General features: G+C 41.9%; 1 protein-coding gene across 1 annotated transcript in view; it reads left to right on the top strand.

The window, feature by feature from the left end:
- Positions 1-22,040, top strand: part of ZNF407 (zinc finger protein 407) — a 448,125-nt gene that overhangs the window by 408,019 nt on the left and 18,066 nt on the right.

Raw genomic sequence — 22,040 nt, 5'->3', positions numbered from 1 at the left:
ATCAGCACAGGGTTATAAATGTGGCAGTTCACATGGTGTGTTCCATGTCGATTTTTAAGGAGCAGATCTGTGCAACATAAAGAACATTTCACTTTATGCTCTTGACCACCATATCCCCTCTCCCTTCCCACCTCCACCTACCCCCACACTCCTCCCCCAGAGTCATTTGGGACAAGGGTTTGGATTCTGGTTTTATAAAACAATTCCTGTGAGGATCTTTGGGGCGGTATTGGGGGGCACTGGGCTTTTAAAAATGGTTTCTCCTAATGCTGGGTACTGCTTGGGATTAATTAATGTGCTGCAGTGATACAGATACCCTGATATTTCTTGAGCAACTTTTCCATCTTTTGAACATAATAATTAGTCATTGTGCTGCCAAGTATACCTGTTCCCCTTTGGCCTCCCAAATGAGGTCTTGGCGAAAATTGGTTGTTCTTCAAAACCTCCTTTTTTAATCATATTGTTCAGTGCAGAGTGATTATCCTATATGGTGGATGAGATGTGTAAAGTTTTCAGTTTGTTCTAAGTAGCACAGTGTGAAGTGTATTAGCATCCACCACAAATAACACGTCTCTCTCTTCAGAGTGTTGTCTAGCTCGCAGCTTGGGCAAAACCAGATGAGCCGTGAGGGGAAGATGAGCAGTTCTGTCTTGCCCAAACAGAAGACATGACAACATTCTGTTCGGTAAAGAGACAAGGAAGGCACATTTTCGTATGTTGTATTACACGACAGATGTCGAAATTTTTTTTTTTACCTAAAATCCCTTGAATCGTGCTAAATCTTCACATCGAGCATATCTCCTAATATCAAATGAAAAGCATCATTAGTGTTCTTCCACAAAGGATGTTGGACAATGGAAGTCCGTTTCAATTGCCATAATCCCACAGAATTACTGCTTTATAACTAAATCTCCTGAGTCATTGCTCTCATAGTTCAAGTTTTTATATTTCTGGTTGTCTACACACACCCCTAATGAGGAACAAATGAAGGTCTCACGTCGGCAAAGGTAGACTTCATTTGTAAAGCCGTATCAGGAGAGACGGTTATTAAGTGCGATCGTAATTGCCGTAAAACTTGCTGCCTGAAACAAAGTCATAACCTGAGTGAGCGTGCAGCTCTTCTAGGCTAGCACAGCTTCATTCCAAAACTCACAGGTGTGAGATGCTTCAGAAATAAGCAGCTCTCGCAAACGGGTTTAAATGTAGTTTGAGGCGCAGTGGTGTGGCTCCAGCTGCCATGTCTTGCATGTCCTCACGGCATTTGCTCACCTGTGTGCGTGGCCCCACATATGTGCCTGGGAGGTCTGTGAGTGTGGACCGTGTTCAGAGATGGCTTTGCCTTGTGGTCGACTGCTGGCGCAGGACTGCGCCCGGGCAGCCGGCTCTGTAGGGCCTCATCCCTGCAGGCCTTAGTCACCCTTAGTCAGGCCTTAGCCACCGCTCTCTCTCTCGAGCATCTCCCAGGGTGCCAGCTTCACGCTGTGTTCAGGGTTATGTCAGGAAATACTGTCAGCCCTGCCCTCCTGGAGCTTGCGTTCTGAGCATAAATGAGCATCAAGTAATGACAGGTTGTGAGAGAACACAGCGGGTGCCCTGTTGTGGAATGTGGGCTGTTATAACCATGAGGCAGTTGGTGGACTTCCTGGTAGATGACATAGGGGAGGTGGGTAGGACTGAGGGGTGACCTTCAGGTTTCCAGCCCGAGTGACCATACAGGTTGACTTCTCTGATGTGAAGCAGACAGCAGATGGAGGAGGAGCTCACCTCAGAATAGGGTCTGAGGAGGCAAGAAGAGGGCCTGGGGGAACTGTGAGGAACCATGAGGGTCAGGGTCAACAGAGGCCAGGGAGCCGGGCCTGGAGGTCCACCACTGGTCAGCCGACAGGAAGGAAGTCAAGAAAACAGGGGAAGAAAGAAATAGGTAGCTGTATGTACTGCTTCTGAGATGTGGAGGGAAAATGTCCACGCATGGCTTGTCTCTGAACACGATTAACACCTTTGTCCTGTGCAGCACTTAACCACACGCACACATAGTTCTGGAGGCCAGAAGTCTGAGAACAGAGCATCAGCAGGGTTGTTTGTGCTGAGGCTTCTCTCCGTGCCTCGCACATCCGTGTCCTCACTTTGTCTTCCCTGTGTGGGAGACATGTCTGTGTCCTAACCACCCTCCTCCACCTCTTCTTGTAAGACACTTGTCAGGTTGGATTAGCTCCCCACCAATGACCTCGTTTTACCTTACTTAGCTCTTTAAAGGCCTCATCTTCAAGAACAGCCGCTTCTGAGGTACTGGGCATTAGGATGTCAACGCACGAGTTCAGCCCGGAAGAGGCCCAAAACACTCATTTTTCACAAATGACCCCAAATGACTCTGATGCCACCAGGCTGAAAACCCCACTAAGAAACACTGACATATGATTCCCACACACCCTAGAAACTGCAGAGACTTGACATAGAGGGTAGCCTGTGGTGCCTGCTCAGAAAACATAACCCCACGTGCCTCTGAGAATTTGTGCTTATACGTCTGATGTTCACCCTGTCAAGTCACCTCTGTCTCCCAGTGTGGCAGAGTGGAGAGCACTGCATCTGTGAACACAGATCACACACCCAGGACATGTGCTGTTCATCACCATCCCTTGTGTTAGATGCCACGTACAGATCACACAAGTGGTTTTGTCAGAGTAGCCCAAAATCTGTATCAGAAAACGAGTGGGGGCACCTGGGGGGCTTGGTCGGTTGAGCAGCCAGCCTTTGGTTTCAGCTCAAGGTTGTGGTCTCAGGGCCATGAGATCAAGCCCCGCATCGGGTTCCACACTTAGAGGGGAGTTGCTTGAGATTCTCTCCCTCTTCCCTTCCCCCACAGACGCACATGCATTCTCTCTCTCTCCTCTTTCTCTCTCTCTCTGTCTCCCCCTCCCTTCTTCCCTCTCATTCTCAAATAACTCTTTAAAAAGAGAAGAAAAGAAAAGAAGTGCATCAGTTGGCTTGTACACTGCTGTTTTCCATTCATTTACTGCAGTCACTAATAAATTAGCACAGTTAGCATCTCAAACTCCAGAATAAAGGCAGGCCCTTTTTTTTCTAAATACACGTAATATAGGCAGCCTTTTAGTTTCATTCATAAAATCCATCACTAAAATTTCATTCTTGCCCTGTTTTGGTTTGCTCATCTGTGTCCATGTGTGCACACGTAGCGGATGAAGGAAAGTTCACAAGATACTTTCATTAAACTGTCGTTGCCCTTCAAAGACTAACATTTTAAAGCCTGTATTATATCTCAAGCACTGTGTAGTATTAATGTTTTATACAGCCCAGTTAGCAACTTCTTAAATGAACCTCAGAGGAGTGGCGTGTAGTTTGGCTGGAGAGGGCAAAGGTTATGAGCACCCATGTTGTTATACTCAGGGATCCACTCCCTCCATGAAGGAATTGCTAGTAGCATGTGAGTATGGGTCAGAGCAGAGGGTCTGCCGCTTCCCACCACTCAGAGTTCATGCTATACCGAGACCCCTGGGATGGGGAACGAGCCCACCTCTCTACTCAAAGTAGGATATGTGTGTGGGGGAGTGTGTATTTGTCCTTCGTTTCTTCACTTTCTCCGTTTCTTTGCCCGTGTGCACTTCTGCTTGTGGTTCAGTGCCTGGTTCTGTGACCTGTTATGCCTTCGTGCAAACTACTGTCAACATGCATGCATACAGCTCCTGCTTCTCCAGGATCGGGCTTTCCTGTCCTGGAGGCACTTGCCAGCGGCCTTAGCCCAGCTCCTCGTGGGGCCCCTCGCCCTTGGATGCTTTGTATTTCTTTATCCCACCCCCCCCCGCCCCCGTCTTCCTACCTTGATAGAAGCACAAACTCTTCTCACTGTAGCATTCCAGCTGTTCTCTCTTTATTTTTTAATAAATTTATTTCTTATTGGTGTTCAATTTGCCAACATACAGAATAACACCCAGTGCTCATCCCATCAAGTGCCCACCTCAGTGCCCGCCACCCAGTCATCCCCCACCCTCACTCTCCTCCCCTTCCACCACCCCTAGTTCGTTTCCCAGAGTTAGGAGTCTTCCATGTTCTGTCTCCCTTTCTGATATTTCCCACTTATTTTTTCTCCTTTCCCCTTTATTCCCTTTCACTATTATTTATATTCCCCAAATGAATGAGACCATATAATGTTTGTCCTTCTCCGATTGACTTACTTCACTCAGCATAATATCTGTTCTCTCTTTAAATCTCAGGCTGAATTCGCAGGTTTTCAGGATAATTTGAAAGTTATCTAGGTAATTTGGTGGGGATAGGTGACTTGGGGACCCTACTCTTACGCCATCTTGTCCCTCCTCCAACATGCATGCATACAGTAAAAAAATGCTTAGAAATGTCATAGAGCGGCAGTTGTAACAAGAAATAACTTTAAACTCAAAGTACACAATAAAATATCAGAGTTACAGATGAATTCTGACCAAAAAGGCCTCGTTTAAGAAACCCTATCATGTATGTGTTGTCCATCTGAGGGCAAAATTTTTAAAATACGTGTAAGAAAAGTAAATAAATAGTAAAAGATGCATCTAAGAATCATAGTGTGAAGTGTTAACAGATGACAGACAGCAGGGAAATATTAAAAGTATTCCTAAAAATAGATATGTCAGATTAAGGGTTATATAAAAAAAAAGTATTTCTGGAAGAAAAGTTAATTTTAAAAATCACATGGTCTTTTGGGGTTGGTCATAGACTATTGAAAGAGAAGTGATCGGAAAAAAAAAATCGTCTGAACATGATTATGCTGGGTTCATTAGTATAACCTGAACTGTGAATTTTTAAGTTGGAAATTTAAAAATGTTACTTATGAACTTCATTGGATTTAATAGCTGCCAGCAACAACAATCAGAGCTATACATTAGATTTCACTTCTATCGGTGGGAAGGTATTATACATTATTATTATATATTATTATCTAAAGGATTGAAATTATATCTCCACAAATCACATTGTAGATTAAATTAAGCCTTTCACAGATTCTGTCTCAAATATAATTGGGAATTATCTGCATAATTTGGGTTGCTTTCAAAATGTGAACTACTGGAAATATGAATTGTTAGCCTGGCATTTAGAATATGTGCCAGAATTCTCTAATTCTGTGGCCTGATGAGATATCGAGAGGAAATGCTTTAGAAACATATTCAACTCAGCCCGCACACACTCTGTCATGTACATTTTTGGCCGGCGGATGGACTACGGTATGTAAGGACAGCAAAGTGGGTGAGGAAGCTCGGAAGCTTCCAGGAAGCTCACCTGGAAGTGGCCACCACCCAAGAAGGCCACAGTAGAATAACTTTCAGAAGCACCCTGTTCCCTGGAAGGGAGCTGGGGAGGAGGGCACCCTGAGAAGGTCATGTGCTGGACAGCAAGAGAGCTGCCTCTGTGGCCCAGGCCCTGCTCTGTTGCCTCCATGTCCCGGAGCAGGAGAGCTCTTGAGCCCAGCACAGCCCCAAGGGCAGGGCTCTCTCTCCTGCTCCCACTCAGCTACAGCCACTTGACTTCTCTTTTTAGCAATTTGCCATCATTAACAAACATTCATTAAGTCAAGGTCAGTTTAACCTTCTGGAATCATGGGTTTGCAGAGCTGAAAGCTGTCATTCCCCCTTCCAAACAGCCATTCACATACCACAAGGCCCCGGAACACATGTTCTAATAACACAGATTGCAGGTCTCCTGTATCACCTGTTAAGGGCCACATGGAACCAACTAATAAAGGAAGTTCAGAGTTTCTGTGCTGTTCATTGTGTAATGCCATTGCTTTAAAAAACAGCTTTAAGTAACATGAAAGCAATGATTATACTTAATAAGGCAGTGAGGTAATCAAATCGGTGGATTTCAATAATACTTCTTTTCTATTCTCTAACTTTTGTACAAACTAATTTTAGAGTGGTTCTACACATTTTCTCTTTCCTTACCTCTTTCCCATGAAGGAGAAAATAGATCAATTTTTTTAAGAAAAGGACATTGATAGTCTTTAGAGTGTAGAGAAAATTGATCAAAATATTAATTAGACTTTTGTTTTGCTAGTTTGCATCAGACAGATGGAGCTCTGATCTCTAACAGCACCATGACTCATGAAACTGCGTGTGTACTAAAATGCCATTATTAACACAACAGTAGTTTTCAGCAGTTGGTAATTATTGGCATAATTAAACATTTATCAAGAAACGAGTATTTATCATTCATTAAACTTTCATTAAAAATCCATCTTAGCACAGGCTAGATTAGGCAGTGATTTTCAAGTGATAACTTCTTAACTTCTGGCAGGAATATAGAACATTTTCATAATAACTAGAGTTGTACACAGGTAACATTCCAGGAATTGTGAGCAATTACAGGATTTCAGATTCATTTTGTATTAAGTGTTTTTTAAGACTTGGACCCAGAGTAAGAAGGTACTTGGCAATGTTCTTTAGGGCTTACAGCATTTGGCACTTCTTAGCAGCCTATCTAGCAAAACGTGTTACCCTTGGCACACAAAAGTTACTGGTGAGCAAGCCCTATAATGCTATTTGCATAATTTAAATCCCCCAAAACATGGAGTGTTTACATATTTTAGGACACAAAAGTTTGCATTGTGAATGGAAGCCAGCAGAGAAGTAGACATGAGCAGAATTCCACTCCAGCGCCTGGGCTTGCTAGTCCACACCACACTGACAGGTCATTGTCCAGGTCATGGGCCACTTTCCAAGTGTCCAAGAGGCTGTCTTGTCACATGGGGTGTGTCACAGACGATATGTCACTTGATGTGCAAACTTTGGGGGTTATGTTCAGATTTACTGAATTATTTAAATCGTGTGCTCATTTCCCAGAATTGGCAATAAGACCTAAATAGTACAGAATTTGGTGTGTAGAGAATTGCATCTGGTGGCCACTCTCTTTTATTCTACTTGTACGTGTCTTTCCTTATTAATTATATCCTGCTGTCAACTCTCCAGTCTGATTCTCCACAGAACCACTGGATATTATCATACCTTAGTTCTGTGCAAATATCATCACATGGTAACAATAGCCTCCCAGCCTTCTATCTCTCCTCTTGCGGCATTAAGATAGACGTAGATGTCCCAGCCTGTGGTTCACACAATCACACTTTTATCCCCAGGCCCCAACTGGACAGCTTCATACACGTTTACATGCTGGGTGCCCTCGCTGAGAACACACACACAGGGGAATAATGGGATTATATAACTAAGGCTGCTCAGAAAGCTTCTTCACATACATGCTAGTGCTTCAAATCTTATTCGATATTCAGCAACTTTGTTTTTGTTTTCTCTTGGGCAAAAAATTTACTGTATCAGTGCTTTTGTGTCACAAGAATGAATTGAATTTGTACCCTTTAGTACAAACAACAATGGACAGAGTGGTAACCTAGTGGAAAACAAATAGACACCCCGTCCCTTTTGGGGATTCAGAGAGGTTCAGAAAGATGAAGCTGACGGGGGAGAGGTGGCAGATAAAAAGAGGCCAAAGCAGGAAAGAATCCAGCGGTCATTTATTACCATGCCATCTTCATAGTGTTTGCTGAACCAAGGTGGAGAGTAATGATTCAGACAAATGACGTTAATCATAATAGCTAGCCCTTTGGCAAAAATGGAATACCTAGCATTGCAGCAGGAGACCTAATCAGATTCTCCAAAACTTGCTTTGGAAGGAGAGAATTTTCTGTCTAGTTTTCCTGTTGGCGGTGTCCCATGGATATATCATCTTTAAAGGAAACAGGGTGATAAGAAATTGTGCCCTCTTCCCTTCTCTTTTCCCTGACCCCCTTAGAGATAATCACATTAAACTCAGTGATTAATATTTATAGTGAAACCATATTATTTTTATATCTTCTCCATATTTATCTAATGTGATAAGATGGCAAGAGCTGTAATGACTAGTCAAGTCATATTTTCCATAATCCTGGTAATCAGAGTTTAGCTTTACTCACTCAGAAGTTATTTTAAATGGCCTGGTGCATCATGAAACCAAGTAATGTCACACAAACACACATACACACACATACACGTCCATATTCTGGGATTCTGTGTGAAAGCGTAGAGAGGTCTGTTCAGGAGTTGACTAATGGTGTAAAGCGTATTTTGAATTCACTTGGTGAGTCTCTATTCAGAGAAGGTTAGTAATGTCTTCCTTGATCTCTAATATATGTTAAAAGCTAGTGAAATAATTTCATTCATCTTTGCCCTGTGTTGAATTTTTATGGATTTTTTAAAATTACCTTATCAGTAGAATATATTAGTTATTTTTTTATAGATGCAATTTCATTAACAAAAAAAACCAAAATTCATTTAGTCCTAAATACTTTCCGATTTATTAATTAGGTACATTTGTCATCACTTTCTCACATGTACTTAGGTGCTGAGATACTTGGAGCATAATGCTATTGTGTAGAAGGGAAAACAATTTAGAGACTCCGTTTCATATCATCTCTAGGGGAAAATTATGTTGACATGTGGGAGGTTAATGTACACACTTTAGATTCTTTGCTTGATTTGCTGTTTTCTTCTTCATAACTCTAGGTAAACAGTTTGTGCTGCCATGTAATGCACAGGTTAAGTGTAGTTGCAGGCTATTATACATCATTAAAGTAGGTAATATTCAGCCATGGAAGAAGGATGGAAGCTCCTCACTTGCAGGCACCTGGACGTTTCCTGTGTCATCCTGTGCAGCACTGCAGAAATTAGCTGTAGCTGCCTTTGTGCAATTTGTAGTGTGGTGCCATGAAATTAAGCAGTGACTCACCATTTTGGCTGACTAGTGGTAATGTGTTTTTGCATTCCCCCCATCCCAATGACAAATTTGATTAAAACAAAACAAAACAAAACTGCTGTTCATTCAAAACTTTGTTTCTGTGTTTGTTACCCGGTTCACCCAAATGCCAGACTCATCTATGAATACAGAGATACTCTCGACAGTTGTGAAAGAGGTAGATATCTGTTACATTAAGTAAGCAGCATCTTGCATTCCCTCCTCACTGTATTACAGAACTTCCAGGCCTCAAATAAGGAAACAAAGCCGATAATGGCTTCGCCAGACCAATTGAAGAGTGGACCAATGGAACAGATAGATACCGACAGGTTGCTCCTCAGACCCCGGCCCTCTATATCTGATCAATAACCAATTTATTAGTAATCACATCCAATAAATAGAATACTGCAGACATTTATTTTCATCTAGCAGCCAGCAGGCACAGGATAATTTTTTTTAGAAATAAGAAACTGCCATGCACAAGAAGGTACATGACTGATCTGTCCTCCACCTGAAGCTGCCGCACATCGTAGCTAGACAGCTCGTCCCAAGAAATCTTGTGTGTATCTGATTACCAACGGGCATCACATCCCACTCGCCTCTGGAATACATTATAAATGCCAGTTGTTGACTTCTGAGGATTCTGTTAGCTGAGATATCTTGTGATAGGGCGAGGTATCACACCAGAATAGGATCTATAGGTATTAGCGTCAAGAAGAATAATGTCTTGCCTGCCCTTTCTCCCGGGTTATTGCATGGGTTATACAACGATTGGGATGAGTTAATAGAAAACAAAGCAACAAGAGGAGGCAGGAGTGGGTGAGAGGTGGGGGAAGCAGTGGCACCACAGAAATGCATGACTTCTGCTGGTGCCAAAAATAATGTGTAGCTTTTATTTTTTCCCTCCCGAAGCAGGAGCCTGCATGAGGGTACCTGACATAATCCTTGTTGGCATCTCCTTCTACGTGACACCAGGCTGAGTGGAGGGTACCTACTGCCGGTGCCCAGAGTTCCGAAAACCCATTCTAAGTTTTAGCAAGAGCTTATCAACCTTCGCAGCTGGATTACAGTGATGATGAGAAAAAGACTGTAATTCTTTGATGTCATTCTCATTGTGATTTACATAGAAGAAAGCAATGTCGATAGACGGGGTGGGGGGATCCATGGGGTGTGTGTGTGTGTGTGTGTGTGTGTGTGTGTGTGTGTGTGATGGGGAGGTGGGGGTAGTGCCACTTAGCAGTTCCTTTCTGAGCGCAGATCCTTCATTGTTTCACAGGAGAGAATCCATCCCGTGTGCGGTTACAGCGACATACCTGAATGAATCAGGTCTACCCTGTTCACGCCCAAGATGAGGAAAATGATTTATTATCCTTCCCTTGAATTTCTCTGAGCATTCTGTCTAAACTTTAAAAGCGGATTACATTTGCGATTAAACCCTAACAAATGTTGTTTTAACTAGACTGCAGTATGTGTTATTGACAACAAGCGACTTTTCTTCTCAAAATAACATTGGTGCTTAGGCATGCAATTTACAAAAATGACAAGAAAGGGTGGTACTTTTCCCAAGGTGAATGTGAGTTGACTGATTAGCTGGTATTTTAACTTAGATTCTTGCAAATTACAGACATAAGAAACCCTGCAATTTATATGTACTTTAGAAGTGAAAGCTTTAATCCCATGATTCATGAAAGTAAAGTGGTAATAATTTAAGTACCATATTTTATTTATCCCTCAGACTTGTCAGCTGATACCAGAAGTATTTCTACTATTTTGGGGTTGCTGCCTTTGGCCACCTAATTGCTTCTTAGGAAGTAAGAGGGAAATTGCTTATATAACTACATGGATTGTCTTTGGCAACATCGAGCCAAGGCATCAATCAGTCCATCTGGGTAAAATCACAAGCTGACTCCAATATTGCTAAATATTTATACTGTCAAATACACACAGACATCCAGATGAAAGGAGGCATTCATTAGGAATTCTCTAGCTTGTCAGTTTAAAGATGTAGATTAGAGCAAAACCTCCCACTATGGTACTGAGTGCTCAAGAAAAGTCTATATTTAGCCATTCTGAGCAATAAATATCATCATATTGCCTCATTTAGGTAAATAGAGAATAAATATTGTCAAGATGATCTAGAGATAATGTAAACAGATCCCTGTTCAGACTCTGTGTGACGGGGGGGAATTCCAGGACAGTGATGTGCCGATGATGCTTTTTGGTTTAACCCTTCTTCCTAATCACATCCCCCTCCTCTTTTTGGTAACAGAGATCGTGTGGCTGACAGATTAGGGGAAAAGATGCAGAAAAAAATGTTTTTAGCCACAAAGGTGATTTCGAGTTATGTGAGTAGAACACTAATTAGTGCTTGTGCTGCAGTATTGTCTCGATAGTTGCAAAAGCTGCTGCTGAAAATAAAGATATCTGTAGCAACAGCGAAGTTCATCTCTGAGTTTAACAGAGCTAATGAAGCCCGTCGGTCTCAAGGGCACATTCCCACTCAGAGGCCACGGCATTGCTTGACAGTTCACCAAGGTAGCGCTCAGACTGGAATCTCTTTTGTAGCATGCTCTCGTAGAAGATGTTCCACACTGTGAGGATTTGCCACAAGACACTGAGATGTGTGCCCTGGTACACACAATGCCATTCCTGTGCCCAGATGCTGGCAGGGCCCTGGGTGGCACGGCAGCCCCAGCTGCTCCCGGGGAGCGGAGGGTGTCTTCCTTCGGAGGGCACATGCTCGTTGCTCTTCCCCCGTAATTGATAATCTCAGAAGTTATACTCAATGGGAATTTTAACTGATGTCAAAGTTTTAGTTAATTACACTAGATGATTTTTTTGAGATTAATAATTAACATCTCTCTTTATAACTAAATATCCATAATTAATCAGCAAATCATAACGTGAAGACTAATTAACTTCAAACTCAAATCTTAACAGAAAATCCATATTACTCTCCAACATCATTAATTACCAGAGTAATCAAAGTTCCCCCTCATGGGATAAAACATAAAGCTTTGTGGGTTTATCAGCTAAGCTGTTGGTGCAGAAGAATTTCCAGAGTAACTTTAAATGGCAGTACCGATTACAAAATTATTAGATGATTCCAACACGTTCTCAATGGCCACATGTTACATTACCAATAAGCTGTTCCCAGCAGCTAGCTGTGTAACCAGCAGAGCAGAAGCTTCTCCATCGTGTCTGGGTTTTGGTTTTGGTTTTTTTCACAGGAGCTTCATACAGCAATTTCTGGCAAGCAGGTCATTTGGTTCACTGTCTTTAAAACTACACTGTGCCTCTTTGTTTCTTTTTCCTCTGCCTCACAGAATGCTGCTGAGCTAGTTTTAAATGATTAGTAACAAGTGAAGTATACTCCCAACATTGCTCACATGTAGGGAATTTTTTTTAATAATAAAAAAATGTGATGTATCTGTTACTGATTGTTAAAGAAAGCTTAAAAGTGAAATGGATATTTGGTAAAAGGTGGGAGTACTTTGCAAGCCAAAAAAAAAAAAATTAAGATGAACATCACAGGATATGAGATGGAGCCATCCCAGTCTCTGAGAAGCAGGGCAGCACCACTATTAAAAATTGAAAAGTCTTTTCAGGTTTTCATTTAGGAATTTAGGAGTTAAAAATGTATTTAAAATCCCTGTTTCAATTATTGTATCACTTAATCTTGCAAGTACGTATGAATACCATTCTTTTGTGTGGCAGCTGTAAAAATCCTAAGCAATTCTTACTGTCAAGAAAACCCTGAATAAATAGAGGCTGTTAACTTAGGCAGATATCTGAGGTTATTTGGTGGCAATCAAGAACTCACAGCACTTCAACTAATGGGTTATGATCAGAAACTGTTCCTAATAGCCAGCTAGAGGGATCCGAATATGAAGATTTCTATAATTTTGTTGTCAGCTTGTGATGTACTCTAGTGCTAATTATTTGGAACAATTATGTTTTCCTAATAACAAAAGAAGAAGCAGTGAATTAAGCAGGCTTACCTTCAGATCTTTAGATAACAGTTTAAATGCACTTGCCATTAAGAAATAACATTTCTTTTTGCTTTACGGAGCCCTAATTATTGAAGATGCTTGTCTTTTAAAAATCCACTGCTTCTGCTTCTTTTAAACCTGTTCGATGTGTCAGTTTACACTGATGACTCAGTGACTAGCGTTTTCGCGGTCTTAGGTTTATGCCCGTACCTCCCATAGGCTGCTTACTTCAGTTAGTTATTCAAAAACCATAATTAGTGCAGTAATTAACGTGTGGATCCTTCAAAGAAGACTGCTGGAATCCTGGGACGCCTCTCATCATTCTCACTGATGTGTGGATGATAAAGAGACTTAGGGCAATATGACAGTGGATATGTATTATTGCACATTAACTGCTGCAGGGAGGCTCAGACAGGACCTTGGTCCACAGAGCCCCAACGTTTGAAAAAAAGTAATTATCCACACTGTTTCTATAATTCAACTAGGTGTTATCCTGCATTTGCAGCTGTCAAATCATTTGTTTTAAATGTTTTTTTATATCTTATGAATACTAGAAAGTTTTGAGTTTTGCACATTATCTCTTAACCAATTTCCAAACAGAGGTGCCAAGCCTGATTGTTGCTTTGCTTTGCTTTGGTTTTGTGGTGGGCTTTTTGGGGTGATTTTTGTTGTTGTTGTTTGTTTTTTGTTTTTTTGTCTTACCATCCATTATGGATGGAGTCATTCTCGACAAATTGATTTCAAGCATGTGATGGTAATTTGAGTTGATGCAGGTTACAGTTTCAAAATCATAGTCATAAGGAAAAGGCTCAATTTCATACATTTCCCCAGGGAAATTTTTTGGTGAAATCTCTGTTTTCTCATAAGCTGGATCTGTTGTTTTCCAGCCATGGTAAATGAGTTGCATACAATTAGATTTGGCCGGCCTGACATGGAGAGAGGCACAGCAGCGGTTCTGTCGCATTCACCCCTGTCGCCCTGGTCTGCTCTCCGAGGCCATTTCAGCTGGAACGCTTGGCTGTTAACTTCCTACAGACAGTGGCCCTTTATTCCTGTTATCACTCTGTGACAACTGCCCCAGAAATTCCGTACCAGTTTTCTCCGTAGCTCACTTGAGGAGGGCTAAATGGCCCAGGAAGACTAGGTGTGCCCCTTCCGACTGCCAGAAGCCTTGAGAAAGCCTGAGTGTTCTGCACACCTTGCCTTGTGCAGAGTCTGTGGGTGTAGGGTACTGGGTACTGGGTACTGCATATTGCTAGGGAACAATCACATTTAAAAAAACACCTTATTTATACTGAATGGCTGTGATTGATTTCCATGTTTAGTATGTTAAAAAAAAAAGATTATGAGTATTGATCTTTATCCAAAATGGGGTGAAAAGACTATCTTCTTTTCTATCTTATCAGTCAGATTTATATCTTTTTCTTTATACCCTTCACATCTTGTCATCTGTCCTGAGTGCACAATGCATCTCTACACATCTTATCTTAGTCATGGGGGTCAAGAGTTGACTGCACTTGGTTTCAACCACACGATAATCAGACTATTAAGTATTATAAATGCATTGATAACTTGTAGCTGAGAATGTGTATTTAACAGTCTGCAGATAGGCCCTCTTTGCTGCTCAGAACACAAAACTGCCCGCTGCATACGCTGTCCCCTAAGCGTGTACTATTTAAATTAACCTCTACTGATGCTGCTGCAATTAATTACTGTAAACTCAGTAAACTTTTTACACTCTTGCTAATACACAGACTTGTAAACACCATTCTAACTGAAAAGCAGCTTTGAAAACTGCCATAGCATAGCATGGGGAAAAGTGTAGCACCATGTGGTGCCACCAAGCACTATGACTAATACTGGGTCATACTCCAGGTGTAGGAATTTTTCTTTCAGAGCTGATAATGATTTCAGAAGTGAGTGGTTCTGGAGGGAATCAGGAACCAGGATCTTTCACCATGCGTGAAGCATGACTGCAGGCCAAGTGTGTGCCTCTGGGTGCTTCCCACACCATTCCTAATACTTAAAATATCCTGCCAGGTGCTAGGGCCACATTCTAAAGACAAGGGAAGCACAATTTTAGAAAGGCTTAATACGCTATCTGGGTGCTTACCACCAGTTGTGGCCAGGCTTCCCTTTCCGTCTAGAGCTACCTGAGTTTGGAAGGCTCCCACAAGCCACATTATTATGGAAAAGGTGATCTTGTTGGTGGATAAAAGCCTTATTGGTTATGTGAGCAATGGTCCAAACCCTGACTCCAGTGACCACAACTGTAGGACCCCTCTCCTGAGCTATAGACCTCTGGTTGTACACACAAACGCACACAGAATCCATCTGTGGATGGATTGACATCATTCTCACATCATTGTAACGTAGTGAGGAACTGTTGGAGGTCTCCCACATTTGGCTTGTATTGGAGCACACCAAACAACAAACAAAAAAAAAAATCTCTGCAGAAAGCCAACATTCAGCTCTAGTATAACCAAAGGATAAATAGAAAATAAAAAGCAATGTTAATTGACCACAAGTACAACCATCTGGTGGACAGTCGCATCCCCATTTGTATATAAAGCCACATTCACTTAAGACATGATGTTTCCCTAATGGAATAGAGAGTAGCATACATCCACAAATGTCAATACGGAGAGCAACGAGAACCTTGCAGGATCTCCCACAGACCTAACACTAAACCTGGCCTCACAGTAGCCCATCTTCAGCTTAAGATAATGTGATCTCCCTTTTTTAGGTGTCTAATTTATATATATTTGGCTTCTCTGTTGTCACCCTTTGATTTAGCCTTGCTCATTTCTGTATCATTGATAAAGTAAAACATAACATAGAAATAAATGATAATTCAGACTATTGATTTATGCAATTATTAGACTTCAGAAGATTATATGAACCACAGGATTTACATTGTCTCTAGAAAATAAATATGACACAAGATGGAGCAGACTTGTTTCCAGGTATTAAAAAGAAGTCATTGAGTTACTCTAAATAACTGGAGATGAAGAACAGAAAGTCATAGTATTATAAAACTGTAGAATCCTAAGATCCCTTCAATGGAACATTATCCACTTGGTCCTTGAATGTGGGAATATGTCTCATAGCTTCTGTGACAGAAGATCACCTAGATGTGTTCAAGAACTTTTCACAACAAGGAACACTGTATTTTTATGTAGCGTATTCACAATTTTTTTGAGGCTTAATTTACATACAGTAAATGTAATTCTCCTCAGGTTTGCAGCTGGATGGGTTTTGACAAATGCGTACAGTCACCTAACCTTCACCACAATCAAGTTATACATTCCTCACACCCAGTTCTTGGTGTTCTTACAGTATGGTCTCTTCTGGAATGTCACAGAAATGGAATGCGGCCTGATCGCACTTAGCATCATACCTTTGAGATTCATTCCCATTGTTGCATCTAGAGTCCTTGTTCCCTCTTATTCCTGGGTGGTCCTCCACTGTGTGGATATACCACAGTGTGTCCATTTGTGCTTCTTTTGATGGGCATTTGGATGGTTCCAAGTTGTGGGCAACTGTGAATGTAGCCAGTATAAACATTCAGGGACAGGTCTTTACACAGATACATGTTTTCATCTCATTCGGAATGGGATTGTGGGGTCATATGGCCAGAAATTACCAGACTGTTTCCTATTATGGCTATGTGGATTTGCATCCCCACCAGTCATGTGTGAGAGTTCTAGGGGCTCCACATCCTCACCAACACTTGACATTATCAGTCTTTTTTATTTTAGTTATTCTAATGAATGCGTAATGATATCTCATTGTGGTTTTAATTTGCATTTTCCTAGTGACTAAAGATGGTGAGCATCTTTTCAGGTATGTATTCATGTGTGAATTGCTCTAATTTTTTGAAAATTATTCCTCCTAATGGGTTAAAACATATCTCTGATACACTAGAGCTACACAGGTAGTGTGCTGTCCCTCCTGTACAGGGCAGCTTGCCAGATTTTAGAGAGTGTTTTCATCTAGGTCTGCCCACATTTAGATTTGCCAAGCCTTAGTTCCTTTCTTCTCCCTCCTTCTCTCACTCCCATGTTACATGCGGGAAGGTGTCTTCTATACCACATCCATGTGGATGTGATCCAGTTTGTACCTACTAGTCACATTCCTCTATTAAAACATGGTCTCCAGCATTGAGTACAATGCTCTCCTCTGCAAGCACTGTGTTTTCTTAAAGCGGCCAAAGTTTGGGCTCACCTCTGGGGCAGCCATAACATCCTACAGGGGTCAGATTTGATGAGCTGCCCCTGTGACTTTACCTCAGCTCTTGCTTAAAATGCTTAACTTGCCAAGTAAAGTGCCTTATGGTGTGATGTTAAGAGTCCAACCTCCAGACAAGTGTATCTAACTGGCAAATGTCAGTGTATTAAAGTACTTGCCGGGAAGTCAGCTGGTTTAATAATCAGTGACACAGTTTTTTAAATTGCTAAACTGCTAGTTTTACTTCAGACACTTAGAGCTGCTGAGCATTTGTGAATTATTCTGATTACCTTTAATCTTTGATGTATATAGTAGTATATGCTTCTGTAGAAAGGTATGGAGAAATGTCCAAATACAGTCAGTGTAAGGTATTTGATCCCTGGGACCAAGACATAAAACACTACTGAATGCAGATGAGAGCAGTTGGCCTGTCCTCACAGTTTTTGAACCTTTATGTGAAGGTTTCATAATTTATGGACCTGGTACTCCATCTGTTTTAACTGGCAAAAAAAATTTTTTTTAAAAAGAGTATGTACTGGCATTTGGGGGTGGAATGTCTTGCCCTTTGAACAAAAGCACAAACCTAACTTGTTTGCCTAGGGCTTCATGAAAGGGGTTCGTTTTGTTTTTATAAGGAGATAAGCCTTTAGAACTAGATTCCTCGATAGCTTTGGCTTTGACTTGGGGAAGTCACTAGAAGATTCCATGATGTTCACAGAGCCTGTTCACACTGGTTTAGTTTGCTGTTTCTTACTCCCCTTTTATTAAGAGCAGACCTAGCTCATCCTTCCAAGCAGGAAGCGGCCTTGAACCCAAACAGCCCTAGACTGCTGTCATTTTTAAGGCCCTTTCCTAAAACTGGACAACTGCGAGTGGCAATGAGATATTCATTGGTATGTGTTAAGACAGGTGGTATGAAATAAATATATTAATTGTATTTTATTGTGAAGAAATTATATAAATATGCCAGATGTGGCTAAAACCAAATGATACTCGGTTTACTTGGGGGGGGAAAAAATCAAAAAACAAAACCTGACACTTACTGTTTAGTGTGGTGTTTAAAGGTTTTTATTTTCTGCTAACAATCACCATGTAGTTAGTGTTTGGGGCCAAGACTGAAGGTGTGTTTGTCCATCAGAGGTCCTGGGGGTACTCACACTGGCCACAATCACACTCAGCACCCAGTCTAAACACTGGTGCAAATTCCATGGTAGCAAAGACTTCCTTCCAGGGTTGTATTGTAAAGGAAAAGAGTGCATTGTCAGCAATATGTGTCCAATGAGGAACAAAACATTTTTTCAGTCTGTTGAGGGAAAAGGCATGTGTGTGTAAAGTATGCAGCTGTGTGATCACCTCAACAGAAAGTTTTATATTAGAACGTAATGTCTCACTAGAAAGTCATACTTACTCATTTTAGTTAAAATGCATGTTGATACCTGAATCATTCAGTCCCCAAGGTGTGCATCAGATTATATGCACTCAGCCGATCTGAGAAGTGTTCAGATTCCTTCTTCAGGCTTAAGTTGAGGCATTCAGAGAAAAGCAACCAGCAAGTCATGGGCTCCCTTCATGGACTTTTGCCTGCGAACAGTAGAAATGTGGCCAGGGTTTCATGAAAATGAAACATGAAGCATGCCAGGCCCATCTGTGCCAGCCATATAAAACAAAAGCACCAATTTTATCATCATTGTCTTTGTTCACAGTGCTATCCACGCGGATGTTTTCTGAATGCTGGAGTCTGGGGGCACCCACTGACCCGCTGCTTTCCTTGCTGCTGTTTCTTCTCCGCTATCAGACTCATCACCCCACACCCTGCTCTTTCGTAGAATGGAAGCTGTAATGTCCAACGTGGGCTGATTTTATAAGGCTTTGTGCTAACAGACCAGAGGGCTTTGTTTTTGGCTTATGGTTCAAACCAAATGGGGGATGGAGGGAATGAATATGCTTTTAAGCAGAAGGAGCAAATCTGCTGCTTTATATATGTCTCAGAATCTGTAAACCTGTTATTTTATTATATATTTTATATATATTATATATATCATATATATAATATATATTATTGATGTCAGTTCTCATTATTTTCATGAATGGGTATTTCCCATCTTAATGCACAGTATTTGCACGTGATGAACCAGACAGTGTAAACATGGCTTCTTTTAATGTCCCTGAATTTCCATCCAAATGGTCAGAAGTAATTCTTACTTGAAATCACATTGGGCCAAATATAACAGTAAATCCATTTGAGCTATAATACTACAATCAGCCCATTAATTTCAAAATCTAAATAATAACAATTGGCTACTATATTGTGGAGGCAAAGGTATGTTAAGTATACCAAAGAGAATGCCTATTCATGTCTAAACAGGAAAGGATTGACCATACTATCTCATTTTAAAAAGACAACAATATGAGACCAGTCAATAGGTGGTGTCCTCCATAGACTAAGCAGTGATTAGAACCAGGTTGCTCAGCCTGAGAGGATCGGCGTTATCGTGGCATCCGAGAAGTCTCCCACAAGCAGCAGCTGAGGGATGTCTAGGCCGCTGGGTTTTAAACCATGTGCTGAGAGCCCTGGGCCCTCTAGGAGTAGTGGGGGACCGAGTGGCTGTGGACTCCCCTGCAGCCAGCACAGCTGCAGCTCCATCTGTCTCATTCTCCTAAGTTTGGGGAAGGTTTGAGCAGGCCTAATACTTAACATCAGCCAACAGGTCGAAGGTGAGCCAGCCCACAGCCAAACCATGAGCATCAGGGGGAACAGAGCTCCAACCCTGCTGGTGACTCACAATCCGTTCCACTTGAGCAAACAGCGCCTGCCTTTGGCCTTCTAATGGCTGTGTAAAGAATCTGTGTGCTAGTTGCCTCACTTCCCTATGAATATTTTCTATTCATAGTGCTGAATTTACAACTGATTTAAAAAAAAAAAAAAACTCTCTCTTTCTCTCTCTGTTCACATGTTCTGTGTGAAGGTGTGAGCTGAAAAATCCCTTATCCAGATTTGGTGGTTTGCCTCCCAAGTATTTCTTGCCCCCTGACTTTCAGTGTTTCTAAGCTAAGCAGGGGCCAAATAAATTGTCATGTCCATAACAGTTTCTTTGTAGTTTGGAAAGGAATGAAGACTTTTTTATCTAATAAGGCTGTATCCCAAATCTAGGCTGCTATGGGGTATATCCGTTCGAATGTTTAGCGTTCTCTTCCTAGATAAAGATCAATGTGAGAAATGGGACAGTAAAACCAGAAGTTGAATAACAAAGGTACATCTTAAGAAAGAACCAAGCTCAGTGAGGATGAGGGGGCTGGCCAAGTTGGAATTTTGGGGAGTTGGTTGGTTCTTTTTATGTTACCTGGAGAAAGGTGTGTGTATATGCAAAAGGGTGATCTGTGCTGGCCGAAGCCCTGGCAGGATGGTGTCAGAAAGAAGAGGAAAGGCAGAGTGGTGGTTGTAGCTGATAGGAGTAGCTAGCAGAAGGGGGGTCTAGACATCAGAAGTACCCACGGCCCTGAGGAAAAGCAGGCGACAGCCTGGACTTGTGAGCGCAGGAGGGTTTCAAACCTGAGCCCCAGCAGCAGCCCAGCCACCAGGCAGGCCACAGTCCCAGGGCAGCTTTTCAAGGCATGTCCTCCTAACAGAGCATTTCCTGGGATGTGTTTTTTTTTTTTTTTTTTCCTCCTTTCTCCATTTGTGATTTATCGGCTGAACTTCCAGGAATATCTATTAAGAATTCCAGATATTTAATAATACTTTTCAAAGCACAATTCCTGCTAATAGATACCTTGGCACTCAGTAAATGAAGTAAGGCAACAACTGTTAGATCACCGGGATAATACAGACATACAAGCGCAGTAATCAAATGGACATATATAAAAGCGGAGATGTATGGTGTCACTCGCTCTGTTTTGCCCTTTGGCAATTCAGCTCTGAGTTTCTTTCAGCCAGCAAATGAGGAATTAATTCAGTACTGTCATGCTGATTGTCTTGCAACTCCAAGAAAGAGTGGGACATTTTTGTTCAGAAAAATACTGAGGAATTCTAATAGTGAGCAGAGGTGGATGGAGGTAAAAGAGAAATTTCCATATTTCGGTGAATGTTATTCCAAGTTTCACGCACCTTCCTTTTTTTTCCCCCCTCTTAATGAAGCTGCTAATCAGATCACGTTGTATTCTGATTTTTGTATAAAACTGTCCTGTGTTGGTATTCACGGCATGTTGGCCATGTGCTCTGAAGGGCACCTGCCGGCATCCTGTCGTCTGCCGGGAGTGGGACCCAGGCCGATGCATACCCTCATTTGTCTCGGTGGCCTGAGGTCTGTGCCTCCTGTTTGGGTGTTCTGTACATCCCCGCCCTTGTTACCCTCAACCGTCTGCTGCAGCTACAGCAGCTACCAGAGACCTAATTTCAGTCCTTAAGGTATGACTTTTTGGCCCTTCACACACTCCATCACCCTCTTCTTTCTTGCCTTGTGAGATCTCAGGTCTTGACTGTGTAGCTGTCCTGCCTCCCTCAGACTCTGCTTCAGTCATCAGTGCCCCCTGGAGCTCAGAACTCTGCTCCCCTCTCTGCCTGGGTGTTTTACCCCCCAGTTACCTGACACCTGGTATCCTGGTAACAGCCTGACATGCGGCCTCCAGCCAAGCCCCCTCATCCCCCTGACCCCCAGCGTGTTGCTGGCAAGAATCAACTGGACACCTCTTCCTGGTTCTCCCCCAAGAATCTAATTCTCAGCTTGATTTCTAAATTGAGAGCTGCTCTCAGTGAGCTGATGCTGGAATCCTTGACATTCTGTGCCTTCAAAAAATCAACGAGATTATTTTCATACATTTTTATAATTATGTTTGAAGTGTTTGCTTTGTTTTGAAATGACAAGGCAAGAAAGCACTTTTGTAAGCACTTATTTGCAAATAAATAATCTTGATCAAATGAATACAAGCTTAGGACCTTCTGAAAGTCAATTTGAGGTAAATTCATAGAATTATTGTCATGGCAGTTTCTTCCTGTACTTATATTTTACTCTGAGTGTCTCTTAGGCTCCCAGTCATTGAACACAGTCT

Source organism: Canis lupus, chromosome 1 (assembly GCF_011100685.1).
Source record: "Canis lupus familiaris isolate Mischka breed German Shepherd chromosome 1, alternate assembly UU_Cfam_GSD_1.0, whole genome shotgun sequence".
Lineage (NCBI taxonomy): Eukaryota > Metazoa > Chordata > Mammalia > Carnivora > Canidae > Canis > Canis lupus.
Note: the sequence above shows the minus strand (reverse complement) of the source record. Positions and strands in the feature narration are given on the sequence as shown.